The sequence below is a fragment of the Anolis carolinensis genome, chromosome 2 (genome assembly GCF_035594765.1).
Source record: "Anolis carolinensis isolate JA03-04 chromosome 2, rAnoCar3.1.pri, whole genome shotgun sequence".
Taxonomy (NCBI): domain Eukaryota; kingdom Metazoa; phylum Chordata; class Lepidosauria; order Squamata; family Dactyloidae; genus Anolis; species Anolis carolinensis.
This window is the reverse complement of record NC_085842.1, coordinates 192,704,387-192,729,972: the sequence shown is the minus strand read 5'-3', so window position 1 is coordinate 192,729,972 and position 25,586 is coordinate 192,704,387. Positions and strand designations below refer to the sequence as shown.

The window sequence follows — 25,586 nt, the reverse complement described above, 5'->3', positions numbered from 1 at the left end:
TTATTATTCAACATATTCACTTATCCAACATTCTGCCGGCCTGTTTATGTTGGATAAGTGAGACTCTTCTGTATGTGCGTATACACAAGCTTTGGATAACATAGGGAAGTGTTAACATGCATATGGAGTTTGTTTTGTTCTATAAAGGCCAAGATACTCATATCACTAAGATCCTCTGTTATCCTGAAATGATGATCGTCATTCCTAAGGATATGTGGACAATGTCCAAAGACTTCTAACTGGTATGTAGACCATGACTTGCACACACACACACACACACAAACACACACACACACACCACCTTCCCAATCTATCATATTTTCTGGGCAGAATTTCTGTGTAAGTTGTAACACCTGCAAAATGTACCCGATATATATGGTGTTGCTATAAGAAGGTCCTCCATTGTGCATGTGGCAGGGCTCAGACTGCATTGTAATAGGTGGTCTGTGGTTTACTCCTCTCCACACTCATATGCCGTGGACTCCACTTTGTGGACCCATTTCTTAAGGCCCCATTTCTTCTCTGTATCTCGTCGTGCCAGAGCAGTCTGTTCAGTGCCTTCCAAGTCGCCCAGTCTTCTGTGTGACTAGGAGGGAGTCTCTTAATTGGTATCAGCCATGGATTGAGGTTCCAGGTTTTAACCTACCACTTTTGGACTCTTGCTTGCTGAGACGTTCCTGTGAGTATCTCTATAGATCAGGGGTCCCCAAACTTTTTAAACAGGGGGCCAATTCACAGTCCCTCAGACCATTGGAGGGCCGGACTATAGGTTTTTTTTTTTTTTAAAAAAACTGTGAACAAATTCTTATACACACTGCTCACGTCTTATTTTGAAATTAAAAAAACCAAACGGGAACAAATACAGCCTCAATGTTAATAATAATAATAATAATAATCATCATCATCATCATCATCATTGTCATCATGATGATAATAAAGAGGATTGGGCCATGTAGTCCAACCCCCTTCTGCCTTTGTCCACTAAAAGCACAAGCAAAGCACCCCTGACAGATGGCCACCCAGCCTCAATGTTAGTAATAATAACAATAAAAATAATATCAAGGGCTGGAAAAGACCCCTTGGGCCATTTAGTCCAGCCCTCTTCTGCCTTTGTGCACCACAAGCAAAGCACCCCTGGCAGATGGCCACCCAGCCTCAATGTTAGTAATAATAACAATAAAAAATAATATCAAGGGTTGGAAAAGACCCCTTGGGCCTTTTAGTCCAGCCCTCTTCTGCCTTTGTCCATCACAAATGAAATAATAATTAAAATACCTTTGTAAACACCAGCAAAACTCCAACTCCAACACAGGCACAGGGCAAGGAAGGAGGCGGGAAAGGCTTGTGCAGGGAGGAGCCAGGAATGGCTGTAAATGCTTTTGCAGGGAGAGGTCAGAAAGGGCTGCAAAGGCTTGTGCAGGGAATGGACGGAGCAGCGGCATGCACCTTCCTCGGGGGAGGAGGAAGCCACTACCGTGGGGGCCGGATAGACACATTCCAGGGGCCGCATGTGGCCCGCGGGCCGTAGTTTGGGGACCCCTGCTATAGATCTTAGGAAGCTGTGTGTGTGTGTGTGTGTGTGTTTGCTTTTCTGTCTGTGCCCCTGTTCAGAATATTTCACTTCACTTTCTCGTCTGTGATAACTGAAACGAATAATTGAGATTGATAATTGAAACTGAATATTTGGCTTGTTTTGGAAAGAAGGATTGGTTATAAAGCTTCAGTGGAGACCCCTTTTCCCCATGATAACAACTCTTTCAGGAATGGATTTCCCATCCAAGGGGGAGATTTCTCTCACTTCCTGTTGTCTCACCCCCATGCATTTATATGTCAGATGTTTGTAACTTGGGAACTGCCTGTATTCATACAGGGAAGAGGCTGTGAATACAGTTGGGATTTGCTTGGTCTTGATGACAGGCAGAGCGACAGATGCCAGTTCTATGTGCAGAGCACGATGTGATGGAAATCAGAGAACTTCCCTTACAAAGGGCATGGCCTTTGGGCTGTGAAAGTGACAACTGACAGGGCTGAGGAGCTGATAGGAGAAAGTGCAAAGGAATTTCTTGAATGGTAGTGCTGGGAAACATTTCTCATTAGGAAGAAGACTTGGAAATATCAGATTACAACTCTGAGAATCCTCCCATCATTATGGCCCCTCAAGATGCGATGGTAAAAATGTTTCCAAGCTCTGTTTAGAAGCAAGGCAAGATATCTGGAAATACAGATACGGAGAAGCTCTGATCCGGTTACATTTCAGTGTGCATGATAACCACCCCAAGGCAGATGGAGGGGTCCATTTTCTGACATATTCCAAAGCACATTGCAAAATACGTACATTTTCCTGAATTGCATGCAGAGGTCTTCCTTATTGGATCAGGACAAGAGCATTTCAGTGCAAAAGTCGAGAGAAGATTAGAAGAATTCAAATACCTAAAGCCATGCAAATACATACTTTCTCCAAGATCATGTTGTCGGCATGAGCGCTGTTACATTTGCATGTTTTCGAACTGATGTAGTAGATAGCTTTCATTCTCGAAGTAATGCCAAAAAAGGAACTGAGATCTCTGTAGAGAGTTTAGGATATAATTCAAAGCAGAAGATTTATTTATTTATCTGGTTAGAAGCGAATTGAGAATGCAGTTATAATGTATAAAAAAACCTCACAAACAAAGCAAAATCTTGGCATTATGCTAAGTTTCCTTTGACCAGAAGCTGGCCACTTGGAGTGCCTCTGGTGTCGCTGTAAGAAATTCTTCCATTGTGCATGTGGCAGGGCTCAGACCTCATTGTAGTAAGTGGTCTCCACATTTGCATGTCATGGACTCCACTTTGAGGCCCCATTTCTTAATATTTGCTCCGCATCTTGTGGTGCTAGAACGTAGTCTGTTTGGCATCTTCCAAGTCGTCCAGTCTTCTGTGTGCCCAGGAGGGAATCTCTCATCTGGTATCAGCCACTGATGGAGGTTCCCGTTTTTAGCCTGCCACTTTTGGACTCTCGCTTGCGAAGGCGTTCCTGTGAGTATCTCTGTAGATCTTAGGAAGCTATTTCTTGATTTAAGACATTGCCATGTTAGCTGATATCCGAAAGCAGGAGATACATGCAGGAAATAAAGATATATAAGGAATGGACAAACAATTGTACCCTTCTGTTATGTTGCTACTTTTCAGTGTCAAAACTTACACAATTATTTCTCAAACTTAAGAGTAAGTTCCAATGAGAATGGCTTTATGGCTATACCTTATCTGGCTTCCCACTGAAATTGTGTTAGCTTTGTATATTACAGTAGAGTCTCACTTATCCAGCACTCGCTTATCCAACGTTCTGGATTATCCAACACATTTTTGTAATCAATGTTTTCAATACATCATGATAATTTGGTGCTAAATTCATAAATACAGTAATTACTACATAGCATTACTGCATATTGAACTACTTTTTCTGTCAAATTTGTTGTATAACATGATGTTTTGGTGCTTTGGAGGCTCCTTCTTTGGAGACTTTTAAGCAGAGGCTGGATGGCCATCTGTCGGGGGTGCTTTGAATGCGATTTCCTGCTTCTTAGCGGGGGGTTGGACTGGATGGCCCATGAGGTCTCTTCCAACTTCTATGATTCTATGATTCTATGATTAATTTGTAAAATCATAACCTAATTTGATGTTTAACAGGCATTTCCTTAATCCCTCCTTATTATCCAACATATTCGCTTATCCAACATTCTGCCAGCCCGTTTACTGTATATTTGTTTCAGAGTATCCTACTGGTAGGCACTTTACAGTTTGCACTTTGCCTGTTGGATATGGTTCCACATTCATTCTGTTTTTATCAACACAAGCAGGGGTGGAGATCTCCACAAAACAACTGTATGCAGTGATTGCACAGATGTTTGAGGGCTGACAGTTTTTAGAGCAAAAGCAATCTTCTTGATTGAATTCCTTTCATTTAGCAGAGTTAAAAAGTAAAAGTTTATAAATGATCATTGTGAGCAAAACTTTTAAAACACAATGTAATGGACGACTCCCCTATCCAAATACCAAAGAAGCCAGGTGTGGTTTCAAACTGACCACATGGCAACCTTGTGTGGTCCCATTTTTGGTGTTGCGGACTTTATTCTTAAGCAAATAGTGGATTTTAGCTGGCCAAAAGGCCAATGGGGCAGTGGGTTAAACCGCTGAGCTGCTGAACTTGCTGACCAAACGGTTTGAATCCGGGGAGCAGAGTAAGCTCCTGCTGTCAGCTTCAGCTTCTGCCAACCTAGCAGTTCAAAAACATGTAAATGTGAGTAGATCAATAGATACTGCTCCAGCGGGAAGGTAATGGCGCTCCATACAGTCATGCCAGCCACATGACCTTGGAGGTGTCTACGGACAACATTGGCTCTTTGGCTTAGAAATGGAGATGAGTACCAACCCACAGAGTCGGACTCGACTAGACTTAATGTCGGGGGAAAACTTTTACCTTTTACTGAGCCCATGCAATCCTCACTAGGCATTCTACTTTTCCAGGCTTATGGGCAAGCCCCATCCCCAGGGAACAATCATGAGTGGCTCACAGGCAGAAGCTTGGAGGAATATGATTCTCTGCTGGAATTCTGGTTGGCTCTGGGGTGTGGCTCCTCCAGATCCCTCATAGGACTGCTGAGGGTTTATTTATCTTTGTGCTCTCCCTTCCTCCTTGTGTTTCATCTGTTTTTCTTTCACTACTCCTGCGGCTTCACCCCAGGCCAGACCTCTCCCATCCCTCTCTAATTCCAAGCTTCAGAGGCTATTTTTCCTCTCCTTCTCCTCCTACGAGCAGACCTTTGTACTGCAAAGTTCTGGCTCCTTTCCACCCTCAGTTCCAGATGCTAAGAATAGTGTTGAATTGCTGCATTTGAAGCGGTTGAGCCTCCTGGGCCTCGAATGTGAGGACTTGGCTAAGAAGGCCCTTAAGGAATTGTGGATGGAGCAGGAAGAGAGTTAGGAGGGTGAACAGGGAGAAGGTTACCGAAATTATGTACGTACCCGTGTTTACTAAAGTCTAATGCGTCATTGAATCTTATACGCAACTCAATTTTCAAAACTCTGAAACCAAAAAAGTATTTGCTGACAAATGTAATGCGCAACAGCAAAAAAGTCCACTCTTTGTAATTTGGCCAAAGAAAGTGTGCATTACAGTGGTTGCCTACTTATAATTCCTTCTTTAAAAACAAACGTCTTAGAACACCAAAGTTTGCAGCAATGGAAAATAAAACTTTGGGGCGTATCTATGCTGTAGAATGAATCCACTTTTGCTGCCCTTGCTCATGGCAATTAAATTAGCAATGATGTCTCTCAAATAGGAGCTCCAGGTGCTCCTGAAGCAGCTTCTCCTTTTGCTTTGGTTCAGCACTAAGTTTACGCGAATCCAATAGGTAAAGGTAAAGGATTTCCCTGACATTAAGTCTAGTCATGTCCGACTCTGGGGGTTGGTGCTCATCTCCATTTCTAAGCCGAAGAGCTGATGTGAGTAGATCAATAGGTACCGGTCTGGCAGGAAGGTAATAGTGCTCCATGCAGTCATGACAGCCATTACGACCTTGGGGGTGTCTACGGACAACGCCGGCTCTTCTGCTTAGAAATGGAGATGAGCACCATCCCCCAGAGTTGGACACAACTAATGTCAGGGGAAAACCTTTACCTTATTGGGTTATTTTCCTTCATGTGCTTTTCCTGCATGGCATGGGTTTGGGCTAGATGGCCCACGTGGTCTTTTCCAACTTTATTATTCTATCATTCTATGATTTTTTTCCCCACTGCCAGGGAGAGGAAGAGGTGTTTGTGGGATTTCCTGCCTCTTTTGCCAAAATATCTTGGCTAGCTTGAAGCCTGCACACCTTGAGTTGTGGGAGATGTCAACATTTGTTGTTTGTTCCACCGCGGGCAGTGAAATGTCTTATCATCAGCCTAGCCCATAGTTACGCATTGCCATCACATTCTTTTGGCTTTTGAAATGTTATCATTCTTTGAGTGCTTCAAAGTTGTCAGCCCTACCCTATTTTAGGGTGGGGCAGTTACCTCTTTGCCCTAAAACACCAGATGCTAGGATGTTGTTTTGTATTTTTCTGTATGGCAAATAGGGATGGCTTCAAGCTTTCTTTTTAAACGTTGTTGTTATTCACAACTGTCTAAGCCAGTGGTTCTCAACCTGTGGGTCCCCAGGTGTTTTGGCCTACAACTCCCAGAAATCCCAGCCAGTTTACCAGCTGTTAGGATTTCTGGGAGTTGAAGGCCAAAACATCTGGGCATCCACAGGTTGAGAACCACTGGTCTAAGCATATCAGTGTATGCATTTTCCTTTCCACGACAAAACAATTACCAGTAGCAGTGGTGTGGCATTAATAGTAATAAATTAAATGTAAGTTAGATATGTATGACTGAACTGCAACAATACCAGAATTATAAATTACCATTAATCACAAAGGGGCCTCTGGTGGCACAGTGTGTTAAAGCGCTGAGCTGCTGAACTTGCAGACCAAAAGGTCCCAGGTTCAAATCCCGGGAGCAGAATGAGCGCCCACTGTTAGCCCCACCTCCTACCAACCTAGCAGTTTGAAAACATGCTAATGTGAGATCAATAGGTACCGCTCCGGCGGGAAGGTAACAGCGCTCCATGCAGTCATGCCAGCCACATAACCTTGGAGGTGTCTATGGACAACGCCGGCTCTTCGGCTTAGAAATGGAGATGAGCACCAACCCCCAGAATCGGTCACGACTGGTTTTAACATCAGGAGAAACCTTTACCTTTACGTTATTAATCACAAACCTTTACCCTTTTAATATAAATAAACTGATTATCGATGATAATAATAATTTTATTTCTTACCCGCCTCTCCTCATGGCTCAAAGCAGGTTACAACATAGAATACTCTTATGAAAATATGTTTTCATAAAACACATATTAAAATACACAAAACATAATTTAGACATAGAATGGAAGTTTAACATTTGTCATTCTGGACCTTATCATAAAGGCCCATGGATTTGACCCACATCGGGGCAAATCTGTGGGCACCCGGCAAGGGGGGGGGGGGGGGGCAGAGAAGCCACCACTCCACGCCCTGCATTGCCCGCTTTACCTTCTTCCTCATCCCATGGGGGAAAGCGTCGCCAGATTAACCTGATTTTAACTTGCATCATGGGAATGGTGGCATGTACTACTTTCTCTCACTTTTCAGCACAGAGCCCAACTGGAAATGCCTGCACGTTGTGTGAAGGGCTCCGTGCCAAAAAGAGAAGGGAAGCAGCGTACAACGGGCAAATCGGCCCATCAGATGAGGTAGTAAAACTGTGAGTAGACCTGTGATAAAACTTAACCTATCTCATTAGTCTTGCATTTTGAAGATTTTATTATTCCAGATTTACTGATTAATTAGATATGCATTATTAATGGGGTTCAAGGAGCCCCGGTGGCAAAGTGTGTTAAAGCACTGAGCTGCTGAACTTGTAGACCGAAAGGTCCCAGGTTCAAACCCCCAGAGCGGTGTGAGCGGCCGCTGTTAGCTCCAGGTTCTGCCAACCTACAGTTTAAAAAACATGCCAATGTGAGTAGATCAATAGGTACCGCTCCAGTGGGAAGGTAACAGCGCTCTATGCAGTCATGCCAGCCACATGACCTTGGAGGTGTCTACGGACAACGCCGGCTCTTCGGCTTAGAAATGGAGATGAGCACCAACCCCCAGAGTCAGACATGACTGGACTTTACGTCAGGCGAAACCTTTACCTTTTTTAATTAATGTGGTAGGTAAGAAATAATTAAGAGCGTACATTTTGACTCATAGAGTACTGGGAAAGTACTGGATTGTTTCAACACCTCTTTTTTTCTGAGTATGGGCCTGATGTCATGAATCCAAGGCAGAATGGAGGAGACAATTTTGATTGGTCCTAAATAGTACCATGCAGGCAAGCATCCTTTCTTTCCAACCTCCATCACTAGCGAACCACTGGCAGGCTGGCAACAGATTGTGTATATATGCATTTATATTTTAACTTTGTGCTTTTCACTCTACTACTGTCTCTCTGAAACTCCTTTCCCCCTTCAGATAGAAAGTCTTCTGGCCAAATTTCAGGATTACCTCAGCTCTTGTACATTCTCCTGTCTTGAAAATTTACAGTTAAGAGTTCAGTTTGTACACTTACACGATATTGCTGCTACTATAAACACAATGTTACTTAAACCTGTGTCACCACTAGCTTAGGACTTCATCAGATGGAGCAATAAAAATGGGGGAAAGCAGAGGAAATGGTCTTCTTTGCATGTGGAATCATCTTTTTGTGTTCTGTTTTTTGCGTTGCGTTTTGAAGAAGATAAACAATGTCTAAGAGCTTTTGTTGTACTAAAAGCTCAACTCTTTCATGGCTTCCCTTGATTGCTATATATTACTTGCTATATATCTGTTCCTACCTTGTTTACAGCTGGGATGGATATTCTGAAAAGCAGTATTTCCCCTGGGTACCCTAATTTACGTTAACATTCTAATTAGAGTCCCTGAATCTACTGAATCCATGTGTTTCCTCACCATTTGGCTGTTAATTCAGTGAGTCTACTCTAGTTGGGATGACCCAACAGCATTCCAGGCACAGCATGTAACTGAGAAATGCAAAACAAAATACGTAATACAAGAGAGGATGTTTCCCTTTTTTGGCCCCTTTTATCTTAACACTCACTTTGTTTCTGTACAAATTACTCCTTCCACCCCTGTTTTCTGCTCCAACTATAGTATGGCAAAAGATTTTACAAGCACGAAGCATTTTGCAGATGATGATTGATATTTATGTCAACACCACACCATACCTGAGGTCAATAAACTAGCTTATTGTATCCAAAGCAGGCCCTATGGCAGGCACAGCTCAGTCTCCGAACAGTTCACCACCACTGTATGCCCAATAACATATTCCGCCCGAGGCAGTTGTCTCAAATTAGACCCTAGCATTTTCTAAAAAAAGGAAATATTTCATAGAATCATAGAATAATAGAGCTGGAAGATACCACATTGGCCATTTAGTCCAACCCCCTGCCATGCAGGAAAGGGAACTAGAGCCATTTGGTGTATGGCTAGTCATACTGGAAAGTGATTTTTGCTAGCCAGGGTTTTTCTAAAAATCATATATGAGATCAGCTTTTTAAAAAACATAGCCACCCTGCAAATTGTAGAAGTTCAGGAATATGGGATAGGAAGTCTCACAATATTAAAATATGAGCAATAGAATGCTGTTTGTTCTTTGCCTTAAGGGTTGCTTTGAAGCACCCAAGCTTTTGACCTGCAGTTCTAGAGGAATTTGAAGATGAATCTGCTTGTTTTATAATAATACTGTTATGTTCTTTGAAGCCACTGTTGCCATACTCTGTCTATGCAAGGCCTCAAGGAGCATGCATTGGGATGGACATTCACCTGAGATCCTTTATGGGAGAGGTTTACACTTGGGTGCTATTCTCTGCAAGCAGTTACTGTACTGCTGAAAGATCCCTTTTCATAATGTATGGATGGGGGATCATGGTAATGGGCTACATGACTCCTGAGACCAAGGTAGCAGAATTCCTGATGAAGAGCTGTGAGAAGATGTCAGACTCGACTGAGGCTCTTCTAGACAGGGGGGAATCTTTTGAATCCCACCGCTGCCACCAATTTGCAAAGATGTCAGAAAGGGGGAGAAATCTTTTTAAAAATCCCACCTCTGACACCGATTGCGGAGATGTGGAGGAGTTTCTATTAATTAATTATATTTATATTATTGTTATATATTTTATATCCACTGCCACCAGTTATTAAAGATGTTTTTATTTAAAAGCTGCCACCAGAGGTAAAGATGTTTATAATCTGTTCTATGTCATGGCATTGAATGTTTGCCTTTATGTGTGCAATGTGATCCGCCCTGAGTCCCCTTCGGGGTGAGAAGGGCGGAATATAAATGCTGTAAATAAATAAATAAATAATACGGCCACCAGATGTAAAGGGGATTATCAACTCTTGCCACCACTATTGGAAGATATAGCCACTGGCTACTTAGAGAGGAGACTTTTAAAATTTTATGTTTCTTCTTTCTTCTTCTTGTTTATTCTTAATGTGTGTATATATGACAGAGACTGAAATGTTTGAGAGAACAATAACACGTTTATTGAGGCACAAGTTTAATGGTTACAATTCTCACTGAGAGGCACTTTGATTGACAGTTGCAAAGCTAGAATGAGGTATTTCAAACTTCTTAAAATGTCACTTCTTTCTTTACTGCTCTAAACTGCAGTCATCCTGTGAATTTCAGCCACAGACTATCTATTCCTTATCTGGAAACAGACTACCTTAAAATAAGTCACCAAACTTATTTTGAACTTGACTCAAAATCCAACCTTTGAGCCACCCTGATTCTCCAACTGAGAATCAGCCTTCCCTGTGCTTCAACAGAACACAGACTACCTTAAAATAAGTCACCAAACTTATTTTAAATAGACTCAAAATGACCAATTGAGTCTCCCTTGATCCCTTCAACCAGGATCCGCTTTCCCTGAGCTTCAACAGAGCCCAGACTCTAAAATCAACCTTCCCTGTGGTTCCCTGACCACAGGCTGCGTTTCCCTCCAAATTCTACTCTCTCTTCAGCTAAACCAGTTGGCTCTGCCCCCTTCTCCATGGCAACCAACTCATAGTGCAGAGTAACTGAAATATTAACCCTTTTTAAAACACAGTTAAACATGTCATCTGTAAATAAAAAAAATCACACTTCGTTACAAGCTCCATCTGAAACTATGTAGCATGATTTTTGTTCCTGGGTTATAAATGTCATGTCCTACTTGGTTATATTGTAATAACATGGAGAACGTTTATTAAATTGTAAAAACTTTGTTTTTGCTGGACATCCTACAGCACATTTTGCTATAGTTTTTCAATGAATCTCTCATTGAGTCTCAACCAATTCAACATAGTTTGTGGGAACCACAAAAAAATGAAGTTTCTGGAGTGTAACCACTCATTTCAAAGTAAGTACTGTACCACACAGTTAAACAGAAAATAGTACTTTCAAACCAGGAACAGAACATTTTTCAAAATTTGTTACATCGAAACAAATACTGGAGGACTGCAACTGTCCACATGAACATACTGAACCGATGGCACCTCAGGCAATATTGCTGTGCTGAGTGACTGGCGAGGATTGACATAGCTTTAAAACTGGGCTGGGATTGGGAACAAAATGCACCATGTAAGATGGGTTTCTTCTTCCACATCAGGAAGTCAAACTCTTCATTAGAATCTCTGCAATTCACATAAATATCCACTTGTGGAAAGCACCGTCTAGGGATTTTGCGCATGGCCCTACTCTCCTCCCATGAGCACATGTTTCATTCATTCTACAATTCTGCTTCCCCCACCATAGCAATAACATGCTACCCTGTTTTCCCCAAAATAAGACCTACCCTGTAAATAAGACCTATCATGATTTTTCAGCATTTCTGAGGATTCTTGAAATATAAGCCCTATTTCAAAAATAAGCCCTAGATATAGTTCATTTAAAAAGTCAATTTGGAAAACAAGCCACTGAAAACAAGCCTGAATGCATCTTTTGGAGCAAACATCAATATAAGACCCTGTCTTATTTTGGGGGAAGCAGGGTATTTGCAGTGTCACAGGGTAAGAAAAAACCTACTCCAACTAAAACAGGATCTTTTTTCCTTCTTTTGTTTAATCCTTTCATCAGTTTCTTTTTCTTTTTTTAAGGATTTGCTGTCATTCTTCACTTTCTGAAGAAAAGGAACTGCTTGTAGTGTCTACTCAATATCATTGAGTAAATTAACCGAACATTGGCTGCTAAGTGCCTACTATGGTCCTTAATCTCCCAGTATGGTGCATATCAAAAATTAATTCACAGCTGCTTCCATCCAAACATTCTACATCTCAAAGATTATCCTGGGGTTTCTAAGAATCCGCCAACCCAACTACTGCTTTGCCTGTGTTTGTCTCAAAACGTCTTTAGATTTTATCAGCATTTCCCTTCTCTCTATTCAAATGCATCTAATGAGGCCCCTGTTGGCACAGTGTGTTAAAGCGCTGAGCTGCTGAACTTGCGGACCAAAAGGTGCCAGGTTCAAATCCCGGGAGCAGAATGAGTGCCCGCTGTTAGCCCCAGCTCCTGCCAACCTAGCAGTTCGAAAACATGCAAATGTGAGTAGATCAATAGGTCTTCCTCTGGCAGGAAGGTAAGAGCGCTCCATGCAGTCATGCCGGCCACATGACCTTGGAGGTGTCTACGGACAACGTCGGCTCTTCGTCTTAGAAATGGAGATGAGCACCAACCCCCAGAGTCGGTCACGACTGGACTTAACGTCAGGGGAAACCTTTACCTAATGAGGGCAACCCACCCTCCTGCAAAAGGACATCAAGCTGATCAGCATTTTGATGGATTCGTATTGATTCAAAATTCCTTGATTTCTTTCATTAGCTGTCAAGTTTGTTTCTTCCATCACTTTCCAGTTATAAAATAGGTTTCCTTTTGTTGTTGCTGCCTGAGGCACAAGACGATTATATCTTGGTTATTTGCGTAGTCACATCTACTTTCTCCTTTCCTTGGCCTTCTTGATAACACTGCCACAGCAATAAATTTTGAGGTTTCTGGATGAATGGATTTTAATCTTGGACATTCTTAAAATTTTATATAATGTGATTTTATTTTGTAATGGTATCTGTTTTATATGAACTGTTGTTTTGTAGATTATTTTATATAAATTGTTGTTTTTACATTGTTTTTAGGCATTGAATTTTTGCCTATTTACTGTAAGCCGCTTTGAGTCTCCTCGGAGAGAAAGGCGGGGTAAAAGTGATGTAAATAAATAAATAAATAAAATTTCCCCCTTTAATCCTTGCACCCAGATCTACCACCATCATCAGTGATATAATTCCATACCCAATATATCATTGGGGTTGTTGTATGTCTTTCAGGCTGTGTGGCCATGTTCCAGAAGTATTCTCTCCTGACGTTTCGCCCACATCTATGGCAGGCCTCTTGTGAGGTATACCTCACAATCTCTGAGGATGCCTGCCATAGATGTGGGCGAAACATCAGGAGAGAATACTTCTGGAACATGGCCACACAGCCCGAAAGACATACAACAACCTTGTGATCCCGGCCATGAAAGCCTTCGGCAACACAATATATCATTTCATGCACAGATTTGTCCTTTTCCCTTCTTTCTATGTGTTTTGACCTTTAGTAACTGACCTAATGGGGCTGATTAATGCTATCAGTTAAAGTCACCTATGTTGCTAATTAATTCTGGTCTTTGATCTAATACGTAATGTTTTGTTGTTGTTGTTCCTTGCTGTCAAGTCATCTTTGATTTATAGTGGCCCTATGAATAAAAGACCTCCATGAGATGCTGTTCAAGTCTTGCAAATTAGGGGCATAGCTCCAGTAACTGAATCAAACTGGAACTCTATTTCCTTCCCCAGCCAAACAAACCCCCACACTCTCTTTGCTGGTGCACAGTAACTGTTTGACATATTTTGTCTAGCTCCTCAAGTAAAGCTGTCTCCTTTGGGAAACCCTACCAGAGGCAAAATGATAATGTTGCCATTAGTATAGCCTCTTGTTGCATGGGAGCACACTGTCCCATTGCCATGGAAAGCTAGTGCTAGGGAGAGGCAATTAATATGTTCCCATTCATTAAAACCGATGTAAAATAACACCTGATAAAAATGTAGTAATTAGGGTTGTGAGTGGATTTTGTTTCTTTCAGTACCTTCAGTACTTCAGGAGCCCGTAACGATAAGGTACGAAAACCCACCTGACACGAAAACAAGCTGGAGTCAATCTCGGCTTCTCCTCCCCTATTCGGCATCACAGTTGAAGCTTTTTGAATCTCCTTTATTTTCCTGATTTTTTTAGTGGGACTGACTGGGAGTTGGGGACCCCTGGCAATACTGGGCAAGGCTGAATGCACAGCTATTATATATGTTTTCTCTTTTTGTGCTACCCTGTTTCCCCTAAAATAAGGCCTCCCCTGAAAGTAAGACCTAGCAAAGTTTTTTTTGGAAGCATGCCCGCCGAACAGAACACCAGAGCATGCAGGATCGGTAAATGTACATACCATAGATTGTTGTACATGGAAATAATGGTAGTAACAAGAAATTCTTGATAGGATTCGCAGTTTGTCTAGTTATGCTGGTTTGTGATGACAATTACTGTACAGTATATAATAAATGTTCATTTTTTTGGTTCAACAATAAATGTGAATTCTTCTTAATGGAAGAATAAGACATCCCCTGAAAATAAGACCTAGAGCATCTTTGGGAGCAAAAATTAATATAAGACACTGTCTTATTTTCGGGGAAACATGGTAGTAACTGGGGGTGGGAGGGAATCTTGCAAAAAAAAAACGCTGAGTAAAACAAATGAGCTTTAAGGGGCAATGAATAGTGATGGGAGCTTGAAGCTTTTTCTAGAGATATGGCAGCCTAAATGACTAAATGACTAAATGGGTAGAGTGTCAATGAAATATCCTGAACTGGAACGGAGTTTATTGCGTGGACTGGATACCCCGGTGTCCTCTACACTACCACACACACTTGTGGACTTTTCTGCATAGTGTAACATTTGCTAAATTGTACACATGAATACAGATCATTATCTGGGATTGAGTATTTTAGAGTAAAATAAATGGATATGTTGTCCATCTGCCACACACGGCAAAAATGCATGACCTTTCCCCACTTTCTTTTGCAGATGAATTAATACGTTAGAATTGTTGGGCTGAAAAGAAGGAAGAAGAAGACTGGGAGACAGACATGAAATCTCTCTTCAGGCAGCTGAGAGATAGGGATGTGGCACTGACAGAGGTAAGTAAGACTTCTGCAGCTCGTGCAATTCATCAATGTGGTGATTTCCTTTGATGTTAGAGTTGCAGTCAGGTATTCTTTATATTACCCAGAAGTATGGTTGTTCCAGACTGGATTAGAAGAAAACTGCAAATTCTTTCCACTACTGCAGCTACCAGCTGTGTTAAGTGCCCATAACTTCTGGTCCTGTTTGTGTTTCCAAGGGCAACATGTCAATGTTATCCTCTAACTATTCCTGTGAGCAACAAGGTGGCGGTAGCCGACCTCTTATCTGTCAGGCTGCAGTAATAATGTTCTAAGAGGTTTGAGATGGTCGGTTGGGGCTGTTGAAAGGTGGCTGGCTTAGCCTATACCACTTGGCATTCCACTATGACAAGTTCAGGTCCCGTCCCTGCCTCATGATGTGAGATTGATGAGTGTTCATAGATTGGTATGGCTTAGAGGAGAACAAATGTGTTGAAGCTGGGATTGGCTAAAGTTTCCAAGTGACAGAACTGGAATGTTGTAAGATCTTACTTCTGGAGTGCTAGACCTGACTTAAATCTGAGTTTTCTGCTTCTCTGTGTCAGCATCAATGGCGGAAGTCTCACCTCTTCCAACTGCTAATGACAGGAATCTTGTAGGCTGTGGTTTGGGGTCTGGCAGCAAAGTTTGATTAATGGGCTCTCTGTGGTTAGTTCAGTTTAGGACAAGAGGGGTTTTATGCTTCGTGAGGCAGAGAAAAGAACAGCGTGGGAGGAAACAGTTTGGACCAGGGTGGGGAAGAGGGACGAAAAGGTCTCAAAGAACACATGAAGGGAAAGTGGCCATAGGGAAGTCATGGCTTGTTAGCTGCTGTTGTCCCCAAATTTACAGGGCAATGATAAGCTGATCCAGTACAGGGTGAAACCTGTAGGAATAAATAAGAGATTCAGTACTTTCCAATCTCCAGAGAAAGTTGGGCTAAACCCTTAAAGTAAAGTACTTGCAGATGAGCAGAATATAGTTTTAGGTCATGCACAGGGAATGGATAAATAATCATGGACTATATACATTTCTATACAAAGGGAAAATATCTGGGTTGTTGTATGTTTTCCAGGCTGTATGGCCATGTTCCAGAAGTATTCTCTCCTGATGTTTCGGCCACATCTATGGCAGGCAACCTCTGAAGATGCCTGCCATAGATGTGGGTGAAACGTCAGGAGAGAATACAGTAGAGTCTCACTTATCCAAGCCTCGCTTATCCAAGCCTCTGGATAATCCAAGCCATTTTTGTCATCAATATTTTCAATATATCACGATATTTTGATGCTAAATTCGTAAATACAGTAATTACAACATAATATTACTGCGTATTGAACTACTTTTTCTGTCCAATTTGTTGTATAACATGAAGTTTTGGTGCTTAATTTGTAAAATCATAACCTAATTTGATGTGTAATAGGCTTTTCCTTAATCTCTCCTTATTATCCAAGATATTCGCTTATCCAAGCTTCTGCTGGCCCGTTTAGCTTGGATAAGTGAGACTCTACTGTACTTCTGGAACATGGCCATACAGCCCGAAAAACATACAACAACCCTGTGATTCCGGCCATAAAAGCCTTCGACAACACACGGAAAATATCTGGCTTTTGGGTTTTTTTAAAGTATAATAATATACTTTAGTTATATTCTGCTCTGTCTCCTCAAGGGGACTCAGAGTGGATTACAGTATACACATATATAGGCAGACATTCAATGCCTTTTGTGCAGTAAACAATGACATACAATACACAAAGGCAAAAAATTCCCTTTCCATCTCCATTATCTGGAAGCAATGCTCAGCTCCGGCCATGGGGAGGTGCTGTGTTCTTGTTCCGTTTTTTTCATGCCGAGGAGCCTGATGTCCGTAGACCCTCCTGGTTGTGTTTTGCCAGCATGGCTACATGGGCACCTTTTACCTTCCTGCCAAGGTGATTCCTATTGATCTACTCACACTACATGTTTTCGAACTGCTAGGTTGGCAGGAGCTTGGGCTAACAGCAGGAGCTCACCCCCACCCACAGCTTCAAACTGCTGACTCTATATGAGTTTTGTTTTGACTCTATATGAGTTTGTCACACTGGCTTCTGTAAAGGCTGGAGAAGGATGTTCTGTGGGAGAAAAGGTATACAGTAGTTTTGAATTCAGTGACAAATCCGCTTGGAGATGGGTTCTTGGGACACTGAGATGGACAAGGCATTAAGGACAACTATAATTGATATTTAATTTTGTTTTAATGTGTGCATATTTGTAGATTTTAAATTGTATTGAAATGCTTTTAATGTAAGCCTCTTTCAGTCTCCTTGTGGAGAAAAAAGTGATGTATAAATAAACATAATAGTAATAATAATAACCCACCCTGAAATCACTTTTGAGTGCTCTTGCAGAAAGATGTAATCTTCAGCTGAGATAGTTATTTGTTGTTGTGACACTTATTACAAGAAAGAGAAAGCTGGAAGAGTGTTTAATCAAAGGAAATGTGTATGTATGGGGGGATTCAGGAGGTTTAGCTTTCAGCATGTTGCTGACAATCTCTCTGGACAGATAGGTTCATTCTTAGTTGTGTGTATTCTGTTGAAGAGGCACAATGATGGTGAAGATGGCATCTGTCACTCCATTATATTTATAGCTGTACAGATTGCAGTTTGTGCCTAAGACAAGAGGCTCAGACACGCCTTTCCTGATATGAGTGCATTGGTTTGAGCTGATGTAAAATAGCATCCTAGATGAAATATAAATGGGCTTGCCTTGAAGTTGACCATAAATCGACCAAATCAGAGAGAGAAATTTTTAGAAAGAAGGTGGAAACTTGGTTTTCCTCTTCCCTGTCGTTTCAAGATCTTGGGCCAAACAAACTAAAATGTCAGTTGCAAAGCCTGCTAAATAAAGGAATGATACTAACTATGCACAGATCTATATTTGAAGGAAAGATATTTTGTGTCGACTTTAGAGGGAATACTTTACAGGTTGATCATCTCTTACCTTGAATTCTGAAATTTGAAATACTCCAAAATTGTCCATGAAGATTGTGACATCAGTGCTTTCTGATGGTTCGATATACACCAACTTTGTTTCGTGCACAAGCGGTAATGTGGGGTATAAATAAAAATTATTATTATTATAAAGGCTATACAGGCAGTCCCCAAATTATGAACAAGATACGTTCTGTAAGTTTGTTCTTAAGTTGAATTTATATATAAGTTGGAACAGGTACATTTCTAACTCCAGCCAAATATATATACAGTGTTCCCTCACTTATCGCTGGGGCTAGGTTCCAGGGCCACCCGCAATAAGTGAAAATCCATGAAGTAGGGACACTATATTTATTTTAATAGTTGTACATTATTTTAGTAGTTATACTATTTTAGTAGTTATGAATGAACTTTCGAGCTTGGCATGGTCGGTTTTTAAGACTCTGGATTAGCAAGGTCTAGTGAATGAAAGGACATTACCTCGGTGCATGGTAATGTTTTATTATTGTATATTGGTTTTTATGATGTTTTAAATGTTTTTAGTTTTTAATGCCTTTTATATTGTATTGTCAATGTGGTGGCACTGTGTTGCCAATTTGTAAGTCGCCCTGAGTCCCCTAGGGGAGAAGGGCGGGGTAGAAATACTGGAAATAAATAAATAAATAAATAAATACACTATTTTAAGTCTTTATCAACCAATAATGTGCTGATAAATCACCACCTCCTCCTCCCATTGCCGCTTGGGCTCCTTTTCTCTCCCTTTGGCTTCTCCTTCCTCCCTTCCTTAGGCTGTAAATTGTAATTTTTTATGATCTATAATAGTCTTTTAGAGTTTATTGAAAAACCATGAAACAGTGAATCCGCGAAAAGTGAACCACGAAGTAGTGAGGGAACACTGTATATGTATTAGCTTTGGATAGCACAGGGAAGGGTTAACATCACTGTGGTGCTTGTTTTGCTGATTTTACCTCACTTTCTGTCCCTGTGATTGTGAAAAATTAAGCTTGTTGTGGAAAGAAGGATTGGTGATAAATCTTTAGTGAACACCTTTTCCCCATGATAAGTCTTCCACAAATGAATTTCCCTTCCGAGGGGTAGATTTCTTGCTTTTTCTGTTGTCTCGCCCCTGTTCTTAACTGTGAGTCATTTGTAAATCAGATGTTTGTAACTCGGGGATTGCCTGCAGTGTATAAAAAGGGAATCCTTCAAGTCACATAGTTCTCATTAAAAAAATCTAAGGACTTCATCACATTAGAGCTTGGACCCATTTTAAATCCAATATAAATCCTCTTTAGGGAGGGGGCTTTAAATAACTCAACCAGACAGGTCCTGGGCCTCACCAAACTACAAACCCCAGAATTCTGCAGGAGGCAGAAACCGGATTTAAAGTGGATTCATGGTCTACTGTGATGAGGCAGGCAGTTTATATAAATACCACAGAATGTTATCAATAATTTTAAAAAGAGGACCTGTTCCATGTTTTTAAAAATTCTGAGCTGCGACAATCTGGAGACCAACTATAAATGAACAATGTGTTTAAACTGTAGGAATAAGACCCTATGAAATTTGACAGCGGCCCATTCCTCCTCATTGTGTTTATTCAAAAAGCAACCCTGCTGCTAAGTTAAAAGAGGCTTATTCACAAACAAATGTGCATGCGATTGTTCATGCCTAAATTTCTATCCTTGGAGACAACAGCACCAGCCTTGTTTACCCTAAATATCATAGCATACCATGAAAAAGCAGTCCCTGGCAGCTGGAACTTGCAGTTTCCTATATCCTTCTTTGTACATCTGAAATTCTGAACTTAAGTAGAAAAATTGTTGCAGTCATTATATATATTCAGGTATCGTATATAGTTTTGTAAGCAATGTGTAGTACAAAAGATCTTTTGGAAGGGGGACAGGTGATGGAGTATTGGGGAAGATTTGTGATTAGATGAATGTTTCAGGTGGGGTTTATATATATATATATAAAAAGCCTAATGTGTATGAAATTTAGGTTGTATCTACACTGTACAATTAATGTAGTTTGACACAATTGTAGCTGTCATGGCTCATTGCTGAGTGTCATCAGCATCCTTTGGCAGAGAAGGATACAGGCGTTATAAAGCTACAGCACCCATGATTCCATAGCATTGAGCAATGATCTTTAAACTGATATCAAAATGCATTAAATCCACAGTGTAGTTGCACCCTGGAGCCCCCGATGGCGTAGTGGACTAAAGCCTTGTGACTTGAAGGTTGGGTTGCTGACCTGAAAGCTGCCAGTTTCGAATCCCACCCGGGGAGAGTGCGGATGAGCTCCCTCTATCAGCTCCAGCTCCATGCGGGGACTTGAGAGAAGCTTCCCACAAGGATGGTAAAAACATCAAAAAAAATCTGGGCCTCCCCTGGGCAACATCCTTGTAGACGGCCAATTCTCTCACTCCAGAAGTGACTCAAGTTGCTCCTGACACGAAAAAAAAAGTTGTACCCTCAGTTAGGAATAAGATGTTAGAGAGCTTAGAGAAAGAAGTCAGGGTTAAATAATTGTTAATGTATGTTTAATTGTAGTTGTGTTATAAAATTGTGCCTGCAACCCTTGGAAAGCTTGAGTTTAGACATGCAGTGCCTGTAGTGGCAGCAGGTATTCCTGGATGTTGATGTCTAGTAAGGAAATTGGATGAATCACAGGAACCACAAAGGCATATAGAAGGCCAAAATAGAGGAAAGGGAAAACGTCCTCACATTGGTAGCAGAGGTAAAGTGAAAGTCCCCCCAGTGTCCACACAGGCACTTCTGCAGCAGCACACAATAGACACTTTGGAAGGAGAATGATATGGAGATCCAACATCTCCACCTGCCGGTCTGTGGCCAGTGATTTCCTTGAGACTTCCTTCCCTCATGGCTTTGAAGGTTGGAAGCTGAGAAGCCAGTCCTTCTGTTCAGATTCTTTTTTCACTGAGGCAGAAAGTCTTTCAGATGAAGTCCCAGGTCAGTACTACAGTGCATGGGCATGCATGCCATTAGCAAGTTTTGCCTGCATTTCCATCATGTAAAGTGGAAGAATGACAAACAGGTAGCCTCTGCTATAATATGCTAATATGTTTCTTGGGATAGCATTTTTGTGTATCTAAATCCTTCTGTCTTTCGTATCATTGACATCCATTTTCCCCTTTCTTTACCATCATTCTGTATCCAAGGTGAGCACCTTCCTTCTATTTTGATGCAGCAGCATCAGTGCATATGTTGGGGACAAAGAATATATATCTTGGCTTATCTAAAATTGACCAATGCCTGAGGGTCTTCCTCACCTTCCACACCCACTTGACACAAGTGATACCAATGACCTAACTTGTTTACTCTGAGCTTTCTTCTCTCCTTGGAACTTCCTGGAGAAAGGCACCAGCTCACAGGAAGGGATCAGGAGCCTCCGGTGGCCTAGGGGATAAAAGCCTTGCGACTTGAAGGTTGGGTTGCTGACCTGAAGGCTGCCAGGTTCGAATCCCACCCGGGGAGAGCGCGGATGAGCTCCCTCTATCAGCTCCAGCTTCATGCAGGGACATGAGAGAAGCCTCCCACAAGGATGGTAAAACATCAAAAACATCTGGGCGTCCCCTGGGCAACGTCCTTGCAGACGGCCAGTTCTCTCACTCCAGAAGCAACTCAGGTTGCTCCTGACATGAAAAAAAAACAGGAAGGGAGGGGCATATGCAGAGACAAAGCTACAGAGGCAAAAGTTTACTATTTTCTGACTTATGGTCCCTTCACATGAATTACATATGGTGAGAGGTGGTTATGGGGAGATTTAATGAAACTAGAAGAATCCCCTCAACCCTCAGCAAATAACTCATCCTCACCTTCTATAAGCCATATGGGTGAGTCCTTTGTTCACCAGGTTCCATTTATAACTGGCATGTAGCTGCCCCATACACTAGGACAGGTATGGGCAAACTTCAGCCCTCCCACAATTCCTAACAACCGGCAAGCTGGCTGGGATTTCTGGGAGTTGAAGTCCAAAACACCTGGACAACCTAAGTTCGCCTATGTCTGTACTAAGGTAATACTGGCATCAGAAACCAGTTAAGCTTCCAACAAATTCCTACTTGGATCCCATCCAATGTACCAGTCAGTGTGTAAATGAAATGCCAACACTGGGCAGAATGATGACTCACCATTTTGGGGAATGGAGAAACAGAAAACAGGATGGTGCTTATAGTAAAAGTCCTTTGATTCTAATATAAAGCACTAGCTGTGCCCGGCCACGCGTTGCTGTGGTGAAGTATGGTAGTATGGGAAATAAAGTATTGAGGAATTGGTGGTAGTTAAGGTCAAGGGTAAAGGTTTTCCCCAGACATTAAGTCCAGTCGTGTCTTACTCTGGAGGTTGGTGCTCATCTCCATTTCTAAGCCGAAGAGCCGGCGTTGTCCGTAGACTCCTCCAAGGTCATGTGGGATGACTACATGGAACAGCGTTACCTTCCCGCCGGAGCAGTACCTATTGATGCACTCACATTTGCATGTTTTCGAACTTCTGGGTTGGCAGAAGCTGGAGCTAACAGTGAGGGCTCTCTCCGCTCCCCCAATTCAAACCTGTGGCCTTTCAGTCCAGAAGTTCAGCAGCTCAGCGCTTTAACACGCTGTGCCATCAGGGGATATTATTTCCTAAAGGTTGTGAATATACAATATTTCTGATTGGTTTTTTTTGTTTGTTGGAGGCAAGTATGAATGCTACAATTAGGAAAAATGATTAGGATGTAATGGCCTTGCAGCTTTAAAGCCTGGCTGTTTCCTCCCTGAGTGAATTTTTTGTTGGGAGGTGTTAGCTGGCCCTGATTGTTTCCTGTCTGGAATACCCTTGTTTTCAGAGTGATGTTGTTTGCGATATTTTATGTGCTTCTACTGTCTGTGGCCCTGAGAAAACAGGATTTGCCAGACTTTGATGATGGGAATACTTTGTTGGGAGGTGTTAGCTGGCCCTGATTGTTTCCTGTGTGGGATTCCCCTGTTTATTTACTGTCCTGGTTTTAGAGATTATATTGTTCTGCATTATTCTATCCCAGTAATTATTTCATATTAAAGTAGAATCTCACTTATCCAACATTTGCTTATACAATGTTCTGGATTATCCAACGCAGTCTGCCTTTTCATAATCAATGCTTTTGTAGTCAGTGTTTTAAATTCATTGTGATATTTTAGTGGTAAATTTGTAAATACAGTACAGTAGAGTCTCACTTATCCAACATAAACGGGCCGGCAGAACGTTGGATAAGCGAATATCTTGGATAATGAGGAATTAAGGATAACCCTATTAAACATCAAATTAAGTTATGATTTTACAAATTAAGCACCAAAACATCATGTTAGACAACAAATTTGTCAGAAAAAGTAGTTCAGTACACAGTAATGCTATATAGTAATTACTGTATTTATGAATTTAGCACCAAAATATCACGATATATTGAAAGCATTGACTACAAAAATGCGTTGGATAATCCAGAACGTTGGATAAGCGAGTGTTGGATAAGTGAGACTCTACTGTAAATACTACATAGCATTACTGCGCATGGAACTACTTTTTCTGTCAAATTTGTTGTATAATATGATGTTTTGGTGCTTAATTTGTATAACGATTACCTAATTTGATGTTTAATTGGCTTTTCCTGAATCCCTTCTTATTATCCAACATATTCACTTATCCTGCCGGCCTGTTTACGTTGGATAAGTGAGACTCTACTGTATATTTCTAATCTTATATTATCTGCTCAGAACTGGATTATCTGAGGCCCCTTCTTCACAGCTGTATAAAATGCACACTGAAATGGATTATATGGTAGTGTGGAGTCAAGATAATCCAGTGCAAAGCAGATAATATAAGATTATAAATGGGTTATATAGCTGTGTGGAAGGGCCTTGAGTCTACACTGCCATATAATCCAGTGCAAATTAGATAATCTGTGGAAGACGTCTAAGTGAGGCCTAAATCTGCCTGTCCCCTAACTGAAACCTGGCTGTCCCTTGGTTGCTAGGCAACCAAGTGGGCAGAGATTAGCCCTCTAAACTGGCAGCAATTGGATAAAAAAATTATTGCTCTCCCTCTAATTAGGACTTTATTTTTCTTTTCTTTTTGTTGTATCAACCTTGAGGCGTGGATGATGGGTTGTGTTGTCAAATTTTGAGATTGGGGGGCCTGTACTTTTGTTGTTTTGTGAATTGCCGTGATGCCATCACTCTTTTATATATATAGATGATCATTTTGGTCAGCCCCACTCTTTGGCAGAGAGGCAGCCAGCTGAGACAACAAACCTGCATATCTTGAAAGGCCAACAAATTATTGGTTACTCAGTTTATTGACTTTCCATTGCAAAGATGGTGAGAAACAGAGTGCCAACATTTCCTCAGGTGGCACAATAACTTGACCAATTTTAGAAATAACACATCTGGTTGAAGGCATTTTTCTATTCCACTTCAAAGAACAAAGTGACTTGACTTGCATTTTGTTGGCTGGACCCTGAAAAGGGACTTTACATTCCAGGTCTCATTCCCTCCAAATTATTGTTGACCCTTGGAAAAGTCAGCTATGTTTATCGCCTGTTCTTCAGCCATCCAGGTCTCCCTGTCCTACTGACCGCTGGAAGGGAAGTTGAATTTCCACTTTCCAAGTTCAAAGCTTCACTGCTTAGGTTGCATTTGCCTGCAGACCTCGTGCTTCCTCCACCCCTGCTTCCTGCTTCGGGAAAAGCCTGGCTGCCGAGTTCCTTGCTTTTTACTATCCCACCGAGTTGATGTTTCATCCTCTATGCCTCCCCCATCCCTGCCAAGATTTCTCTGTCAGCAGGAGGAAGTTCTCATATAACAGCCTGCATAATTGTTTATTTTTGGAGAAAATTGCTTCCATATAGGGGGAAAAGGCCAGCGCTTTTGAGCCTGTCTTATGAAGAACCGATGCTGTCTCATTTGGATACTTTCTCATACTGTACGCTTTTCCACCCTCTGCTAAAATATTACATTTGCTCCTTTCTCTTCTTGAACTTGCTCTGTATTCACTCCCCCAACTCTTAAGATCAAATTTGCACAAATTAGACATGTTTTGGTAACTTCTAGAACAGTCAACTGCATTGCACTGTTGGTTGGACTGCCCTTGAAATGGTCTAAAATATAACTCAGCTACTCACTGAAATCTAGCTATGGTAATATACCTCACATGTTTCAGGACAGGTTCATTGAGTTCCAGTGTTGAGTGCCATTGAGAGTAATGGTTAATTGTATGTTTATGTTATGTTTCCAACTGGTGACCTTAAAGTGAACCTATCATTGTTTTATTGACAAGAACTTTTGAGGGAGTTTGGCCTTGCCATCATCTGAGGCTGAGAGAGTATGAATGGACCAAGGTCACTCAATGGGTTTCCTTGGCCAAGTAGGGATTTGAACCCTAGTCTCCAGAGCCATAATCCAATGCTCTACCCACTACACTTTATTTCCAAAGCCTAAATATAATAACAATACAATATAATAATAATATAATATTATATTACTATATATATAATATATATATAGTTAAAGGTAAAGGTTTCCCCTGACATTAAGTCCAGTCATGTCTGACTCTGGGGGTTGGTGCTCATCTTCATTTCTAAGCCGAAGAGCCGGCATTGTCCGTAGACACCTCCAAGGTCATGTGACCGGCATGACTGCATGGAGTGCCGTTTATATATATATATATATATATATATATATATATATATATATAGAGAGAGAGAGAGAGAGAGAGAGAGAGAGAGAGAGAGAGAGAGAATGATA

The 25,586-nt window shown here is 41.4% G+C and overlaps 1 protein-coding gene across 5 annotated transcripts in view; it reads left to right on the top strand.

Annotated features, from left to right (window-relative positions):
• Positions 1–25,586, top strand: part of kank2 (KN motif and ankyrin repeat domains 2) — a 124,264-nt gene that overhangs the window by 38,060 nt on the left and 60,618 nt on the right. For 3 of the 5 annotated variants that reach the window (XM_062971436.1, XM_062971435.1, XM_062971434.1), the window contains one exon: positions 14,725–14,837. The gene's annotated coding sequence lies outside the window, so the exon portion shown is untranslated. Of the gene's footprint in view, positions 1–7,193; positions 7,306–14,724; positions 14,838–25,586 lie in introns of all 5 variants that reach the window. The other 2 variants (XM_062971437.1, XM_062971438.1) reach the window with 1 other exon arrangement.